Here is an 8,949-nt window from a genome sequence, read left to right as displayed (position 1 = left end):
GAGAGGATCAGGGTTGGATCTCCCTAAATTGCTTCTTTGAGCCTAGATGGAAAAAAATTGGAACCAGTAGTAACCATTTTGATTAGGATGGCTGGTTGTATCAGCTACCCATAGTCTCTGGGAAATGAATTTCAGTTTTCAGAATTGGTCCCTTCTTATCCATAAAAGGGAAGCCTCCCACACAAGAATGCTATGCAGACAAGTAAATATCTGCCCATAATGTAAAAAGATACAAGTGTCTAAAAATATCTTATTTGTATAGTGATATTCCATTAGAGCACAGTTCAATAGGACCTGAACTCAGACATACCACTTGGCAAGTGCACATAGCCTCAGAATTTATAAAGCACTTCTACTTCCATTATTCCATTGATCCTTACAACAAATCTGTGAAATAGAGACCATTAACCTCTATATTGGTTAGGATATAATAGGTTATGCTGAGATGACAAACAACTCCAGAATTTTAGTGGCTTAAACCAATGAAAGTGTGTGTGTATGTGTGTGTGTGCATGTGTGTGTAATACACTCATTCATATCCATTGCCAGCCAGTGGAGGACTCTGGTATATGTCACTTTTACACAGAAACCCAGGCCGGTGGAGGTACTATCATTCGGAATGTTGTCTAGTAGTAGCGTTAAGAGAAGACAGAGAATCACACGATCTCTTAAATGCTTCCACCCTAAAGTGACACATGTCACTTCTACTCATATTTCATTGGTCAGAGCAAGCCATATGGCCATATCTAGCTTCAAGGAAGAAAAGAGGTATAACATCCCTGTATTACTAAAAGTAGAAAGGAACTGAATATTGATGAACAGTAGTATTTTCTACCACAGTCTTCCTTTACAACTGATAAATCTAAGGCTCAAAGGACTGACATGTTGAGGGAAGCAGTTTGAAATTATAGACTGAGCTTGCAATAAATGATTTTTAGCTATTGTTACTAAAAGACATCATGCTTTCAAGGGAGAGAAGGTTTTCAGAAGCTGAGAACATGGGAACACAGGTTTTGGAGCCAAACTTTCCTGAGTTCAAACCCCAAATCATGCCACTTACTAACAGAGTTACTTCAAGCAGGTGACATCACCTCTCTGACCTTCCGTTTCCTCATTTATAAAATAGGAATAAAGGATCAAAAGGAAAAATTTGCAAGGTTGATGTGATGATTCCCTCACATATCAGTCTTTCGAGCCTTAGAGTTAAATGGAGTTTATGTGGATGAAGTGCCTGAGCCCAAATTCAGTTATTCTAACCCCAAATTTATCCCTTTACCCCCTTTCCTCTGCTAGGTATGCCAGAACATAAGCATCCTGTGGAGCAACTCTTGGTCTGATTCTTCGCTGGCTTTCTATCTCCCATTGTGACATGCGAATAAGTGAGAGGATAGAAAGAAGAGGACAATTTGAGACAAGAAGGACAACCATTATTACCATGAGTTCAGAAATGCCTTTGCATACTCTGTTCCCTCTCTTTGCAATGCCCTTTCATGTCTCCTTTGCCTAGCCAACCTCTACTTATCCTTTAAGGCTTAGGTCAATTCAATCACTTTTTTGGGATGTGTTTCCAGATTCCCTCATGCTGAGTTCGATGCCCCTTCTCTGGACCACCCTTCCAAAAAAAAAAAAAAAACAAAAAACAAACAAAAAAAAAAAACTATGTGCCTAGATCTATCTCCTTAGCATGATGCTTTGTAAAGGTTTAGCACACAGCAAGTGCTTAATAAATGTTTATTTAATGAATAGATAAGTGCTTTGCATGCCATACAAGTCCTTGTTGATTTTTCTGTCTGGCCTCAATTTCTTGTTTCTTTCTTTCTTTCTTTCTTTCTTTCTTTCTTTCTTTCTTTCTTTCTTTCTTTCTTTCTTTCTTTCTTTCTTTCCTTTCTTTCTTTCTTTTGAGACAGGTTCTCGCAGTGTCAACCAGACTGGAGTGCAGTGGCATGATCAAGGCTCACTGGAGTCTCGACCTCCCAGACTCAAGGGATCCTCCCAGATCAGACTCTCGAGTAGCTGGGACAAGTGTGCACCACTGCGCCCAGCTAATTTTTTTCTATTTATTTTTATTTTTGTAGAAACAGGGTCTCACTATGTTGCCCCTACTGGTCTCGAACTCCTAGGCTCAAGCAATCCTCTTGCCTCGGCCTCCTAAAGTACTGGAATTACAGGCATGAGCCTCTCTGCCTAACCTCTGACCTCATTTCTCTCCGTCTATCTCCTGATCTTGCTCCACCCATTCCCCCATTACCTCAAAACACACACTTGCTATTCCAGAAATACTACAATTTTTAAAGACCCTGGAATCCGTCAGTCTCTTTAGGCCTCCGCCTTTGCAGATGCTGCTTCCTCTGCGTGACATGTTCTCTCGCTATCTGGCTGCCTTTCAAACGCTTAGTCATTTTTTAGCAGAGGCTGAGGACATGGTAGTCTGCCACATGGGCTGTGAACCCAGGCTGCCTAAGTTTGAATTCCAGCTGCGGTCATTAGCTGTGTGATGTCAGGCAAGTTGTCGAACTTCTCTAGGCCTCTATTTCCTCATCTATAAAACAAGGCTAATTAATGTACCTACCTAATAGGCTTGTTATGGAGATTAAATGAGTTAATACATTTAACTGTTTACAAGAGTACCTGGTACACAGTAACCTCTATATAAGTGTTTGCTATTATCATTTAAATCTCAGCACAAACACTACCTCCTTTGTCTAAGCTGGGGTCGTAAATTGGCAGCTTCCAGGGCATGTTTTATTAGGACCACATGGTGTTTAATTTTTTTTTTATTACAATGCCCTCCAGTTTGGTACAAACCCTACCACTCTCTGCATCCACCTGTTTGATTCATTGGCCTGGTCCTGAAGGCTTTGGGTTTGCAATCTGGAGCAAGCACATATCTTTCCTAACCGCATCAGATAGAGTCCCTACGCTCAGAGCATACCTTCATTAAAGCAATTCTATAGCCTTGTAATCGCTTTCTTGTCTGAGTCTTCAATCCACCGTGAGCTTCTTGCTTATGAGGATGGTGGTCTCAGTATGGCTAGTACCTAGAATGCTGTCTTGCACAAAGAAGTGCTCAGTAAATGCTTGCTGACTGACTGAATGAAATAAATAGTTAAGGTAGCCTCTATTGTCAGTGAAGAGCAGGCATCTGGAGAGAGGTGTAGGGCTTCTTTGCAGGCGTGCCTAAACTCAGAAGCCATCCTCAGAGAGCTTTCTGTCCTTGGCTGAGAGATTTAAAGAACTCTCTTTAACCCCTTTCCTCCGAGGCCATATCTTCTCTGACAGTCATTAATAGGATCAAAATAATGAGACTTAGCCACAAAAGCTAAAGAAGCAAAACACAGCACGACTTCCTTTGCCTTTGTAAGTAATTTGGAAGTTGTCAGGATAAGAGTTTAAGTCTCCTAAATGAGAAAGACACGCATTCTTTTTTGAAGATAATAAGCTCAGGGTTTGCAAGAAGTTGTCCCAAAACAACATTCCATCTTTAGAAGTGATAAAATTTTTTTTTTCTGAGTTAAGAGAGTCAGGGTGTATTCATAAGTTAGTCAGTTAGGATTCTTGGCTGTGTAGCCCAGGACACGGGTTAAAGGGGAAGAGCAGGCTTCTTAGATTTACTCCACTCTGTGCTGGGCAAAAGTATCTTTGAATGGGTGTATGTACATTTGAGAGTGGTGATAATGTATGTCACACATCCTTAATGGCAACAGTGAGATCCGGTGGAAAGACCACTTGATTTGGAGTCAGACAAAGCTGGGTTGGAGTCTATGGCAAATAGACTTTAAGGTGGCAACCACTGTCTCCATCTCCTGGTGCTCCTGCCCCTGTGTAAGCCTTTTCCCTTGAATGTGATTGGAACCTATGTCCTGCTTCAAACCAATAGAATATGACAAAAGTAACGGAATATCACTTCTATGATTATATTCTGTTTTATAAGATACAATCTTGCTAGCAGACTCACTCTCTCCCCCTTGGTGACTGTCAATAAATGAGCTGCCCTGAATCCTGCAGCCACAAAGAACTGAACGCTGCCAACAACCACACAATGAAGACACAGATTGTTCCTTAATCAAGCCTCCAGATGAGCCCCCAAACCTGGCCAATACCTTGGTTGTGACTTTGTAAGGCTCTAAGCAGAGGACTTTGCTAAGCCATGCCCAGACTTCTGAGCAAAGAAACTCTGAAATAATAAATATGTAAAGGTTTAAGCTGCTAAATTTGTGGTGATTTATTATACAGCATAGAAAACTGACACAGAGTCCTAGCTCTACCGCTCCCTGGAAGTGTAACTCTGGGCATGTGATTTCCCCTCTCTTTGCCTTGATTTGCTCATCTGTAACATAGGAAATGATGACAATGTAATTGCTCGTTCTGCCTCCCTTCTAGAAGTACTGTAAAATCCAATGAATGTGGGGTTTCTTTGTAAATCATAAAGCATTGTACTGATATGAGAAATAATTATTGCTTTTCTTTATAGACTCTCTAGGGTCTAGCAGTTAAAGCAGGTCACCTGGAAAAAAACAAAGAGAAGATGGGGAATAAATAACCAAAAACTATAGTGGCCATAAAACTGACACTGGTTTGTCTGGCCCAAGTTGTAAAATACACTTTTATAAAAAAAACAGTCCCTGGGGGGCAGACTGAATCATCACAAGCTGTTTGAAAGTCATCCTAGCAGATCCTGAAGGTGCCTGGCTCCTTTGGCCACACACTATCCAATGGTTCGGTGCAATGCCTCACCCTCTTTCTCGCCATCCACCTCTCTTCCAAATCCTCACGTAAAAGTCAGCTCCAAAAGCCATTATCCAATAGCCTCATTCTTCCCAGCTGTTGCCAGGTGGAGTACAAGGCTGCTGACAGCTAAGGGAGGGTTGAGCGTCTTTCAGAGACAGACCAGCAGTTCATATGGCCACTCACAGCGATTCAATCTGCAAACCCGAGTTAAGGAAAAAATGTTTGTTGCATGCTAGGGTCACCAGACCACTTACACACGTTGGTCATCAGCCTGCTCTTCCTTGAAAGTGGTAGAAATGTAGGTGTTATTCAACTGACCCAAGCCCATTCTGCTTCTTAGCCTGGCATTGTGCATGGTTTTCAAAGCTCTACATGCTCAAGCCCACGCTTCCCTCTTCTGCATCCTCCATCCAGGCATCTTCTGTCTCTTCCTCAAACACTGGCTTAGGACCTACTCTTAGCCAGTGGCACTCTATCATAAAACAGAGAAACCTATAATAATAATAATAGTGTCTACATGCTGGGTACCTTTCTAAGTTTATAGGATATATTAATTCATCCAGTCTTCACTATGACAATCCTATTAGGAATGAACTGATACTATAATTTCCATTCTGTGGGTGAGACTATCAGGTTTCATATATTACTGGAAAAATATAGTAGTGTTCTGATTTGAACTCAGATACATTGAGGATGAAGGCCATGCTCTCAGTCATCATGCTATGGTTTGCTTTCTGTTTTCTTGTCTATCTCTCCCTTTAGACTTTGAGCTCCTTTTGAGCATTAATTTTATGCCCAGTGCATAGTACAATCCTTGGCACATAGTAGTGCTTAATAAATGTTGATTGAATGAGTGAAAACATGAATGTATAGTGAAAAGTGTACAGAACTTGGGGTCAGAGAGCCTACTGTACAGTCTGGAATCTATCATTGAATGATTCCTGTGGCTTTGAGTGTGTGAGTTAACCTTTCAACCTTTCTGTGTCCAAGTGGCATAGTGTTAGCTGAACACAGTGGCTCATGGCTGTGATCCCAGCACTTTGGGAGGCTGAGGCAGGAGAATTGCTTGAGTCCAGGAGTTTGAAACTAGCTGGGGCAACATAGGGAGACCCCATCTCTATAAAAAATAAACAAAATTAGCCAGGTGTTGTGGCATGTGCTTGTAGTCCCAGCTACTCGGGAGGCTGAGGTGGGAGGATCGATTGAGCCCTGCAGTGAGCCGAGATCACGCCACTGCACTCCAGCCTGGGTAACAGAGTGAGGCCCTGTCTTTGTCTCAAAAAAAAAAAAAAAAAAAAAAAAAAAAAAGCAGGGAGTGGTGACTCACAACTATAATGCCAGCACTTCAGGAGGCTGAGGCAGACAGATCACAAGGTCAGGAAATCGAGACCATCCTGGCTAACATGGTGAAACCCCGTCTCTACTAAAAATACACACAATTAGCCGGGCGAGGTGGCGGGCACCTGTAGTCCCAGCTACGCAGGAGGCTGAGGCAGGAGAATCTCTTGAACCCGGGAGGTGGAGCTTGCAGTGAGCCGAGATTGCGCCACTGCACTCCAGCCTGGGTGACAGAGCCAGACTCCATCTTAAAAAAAAAAAAAAAAAAAGCAAAAGCAGCAACAACAACAACAAAAAAAAACAAATAACATAGTGTTTACATATTTAGGTTTACATAGGAACCAGGCTGCCTATGTTCAAAATAAGGCTCTACCACTACTGGCTGTGTGACCCTGAGCCGGACTCTTAACCTTTCTGGGCTTCAGCTGCCTATTCTGAAAAATTAAGCTGATTGTAATAACCAGATAATGGGTTTGTTGTGAGGAAAAATATGAGTTAATACATACATAGTGCTTAGAACACTGTCTGGTACATAGTGCCTCATGAATGTTAGTCATTAACGTTATTATCGTGCTTTAGCATGCTCACAAATAAAAATCAGGATAAGAATAATTATCTCACCAGGCTGTTGTGAGGATTCAGTGAGGCAGCAGTTGTGGAAATGCCCTGTCGTGTGAACAGCACAGTGTAGATGCTAAAGCTAAACTTAGTAACTGTCCCAAAACATTTGCTCAGGTCCTGAAGCTTTGGTTCAGTGTAGCTTAGCTTCATACTCACAAAGGAGAGGCAAACTCCCAAGAGTCTGGAGAAAGCCAGTAGGGATGGCATTGCCAAGGCTAAGAGGTCCACAACTTCTAGATTATGTGTGATCATGGTGTTATACCTCATGTAGGCTATGGGCTACAGAGTCTGCTGGTTGTCTGGCATTTGTCCCTTTAAAAGGCCAGGAGGTGGTTAGCACTTGGTAGAAAGAGTGCCCAGGAACAAAAAGGAACAGGCTATATCAAGCAACATGTCAAGGAGAGAGGATCTGTGAAGCCTTAGGAAAAGGCTCCGCCCTACGCATCTTAGGTCTCCACTGAGAGAGGGGAATGACCAAGGCAGAGAGCAAATGGGGGGCTTGGACACTGTGAGCAAGAGAGAGCAGTGGGGAGGAGGACAAGGAGTCAAACAGCAGTCCAGCAACTCTGGTTCTCAAGAAGGAAGGGAGTAGGCAGGAAAATAACCACACATTGCTCTAACATCTTGGGCTAATATGTAGGCAGTACCTGAGGAGATTACCATACATGCTAGGATTTCCAGAGACAATGACAGCTAAATTTTGTTTAGAATGTAGACCCGTTTTGATCTTCTTAGGACAAGTGTCTCATTCACCCAACCTCACTGAGGGCAAGAGGAATCCAGTCACTTTAAGCAAGCAAAACACATTTTTTCACAGTGAGGAAAATGTGAAGTGTCTGGAAAATCCCCACTTGGGTTCTCAGAGCCCCTTACTGCTGGCAGCTGCTGACTGGGGTTTGAGATGGACGGTACAAAGGAGACAGAGAAGGAAGGGAGGGAGAGATTTACGGACAGGCCAGAACAAGAAACTGATCCAAAGAAGGCTGGGTTGAGTATAAGAACGTACAATGCCTGGACTGGAACCAGAGATAACAGTGAGTGCAGGATGCAACCATTCTCCCCATGTGGAAGCTGGAGCAGAACTTGCAGTATTTTCTTTTTATTTTGTAATACCCACAGTGACTAGCATAGGGATGGCCATGCAAACACTCCACTGACTGTTTAATAGCAAAAGCGCTGCTGAGCAAGGGCTTAGTGCAGTTTGGAAAGCCTAGGAGACCTCAAACTAGGTGTGAGAGCTGTGTTCTACATCTTGTATAATTTTGATATGATTACAACAAAAATATATCGCTAGAGCTATGTGGCTAGATGCTTGGCTGGCTGAATCTGTTGCTCAACAACTGGATTTTAATATGGATATTCTGAGCCCCTAACTGGGGCCTAGCCTCAGGAGAAGGGGATTATAGCAGATAAAAAGAGGTTGAAATCTAGTCCTTGCTACCTAATTGGGAACAGAAAACAAACTCTCTGGCTCCATTACAAAATATACTGAAGGTCCATATGAGTGGGCTCAGAGACCACAGGAAGGTGAGAGTGGACTGGTGCTGGACCTTGAAGGATGGTTAGATTTGTGAAGGTGGGAGAGAGAAAAAGTAGGGAAGGAGGGGAAGAGGGTACTTCAGTAAAGCCATGGAAGCTAGGACGGGCATAGTCTGTTCTAGATACATGATCTTCATGCAATGTAACATTTAATGCTTATTCAAAACACTTTCTTCACTCTTTGATCTAACAAAGGATTTGGCTAGATAGTTAGGAGAGTAGTCCTGGGTCGGGAAACAGCACCACGGTTCATTATTCTGGGTTTACCACTACACTAATTACCTATACGACCTTAGACAGTTCATTTACTCTCTGTGTTCTCTGCTTTCCAATCTGTAACAATAGAGGATGGAGGGCAAAAGTAAGATAGTTCCTACAGTCTATTTCGGCTTCAATCATCACAGAAGTGTTTTCCATAGGTTAGTATTCTCTAGAAACAACTAGAGAAGCTTGTAAAGAATGCAGATTTCTAGAGATTCCGGTTTATTAGACCTATGATGGGGCCTGGGAAAATGTATTTCTCACAAGGAACACAGAAGATCCTGCTGCATGTGACTCATATGTGACTGTGAGGCCAACATCTTATAGGTTAGTATTCAAACAGATGTTAAAGACTGTTCCTGGGGTTCTGGGTGGCTGTAACAGGAGTCTCAGATCTCCTCTCCCCCACCCTTGGTCTAGTTCAGAATAAGCTGTCACTCACCATTTAGGGACACCAACGTG

Source organism: Macaca thibetana, chromosome X (genome assembly GCF_024542745.1).
Source record: "Macaca thibetana thibetana isolate TM-01 chromosome X, ASM2454274v1, whole genome shotgun sequence".
Taxonomy (NCBI): domain Eukaryota; kingdom Metazoa; phylum Chordata; class Mammalia; order Primates; family Cercopithecidae; genus Macaca; species Macaca thibetana.
Note: the sequence above shows the minus strand (reverse complement) of the source record.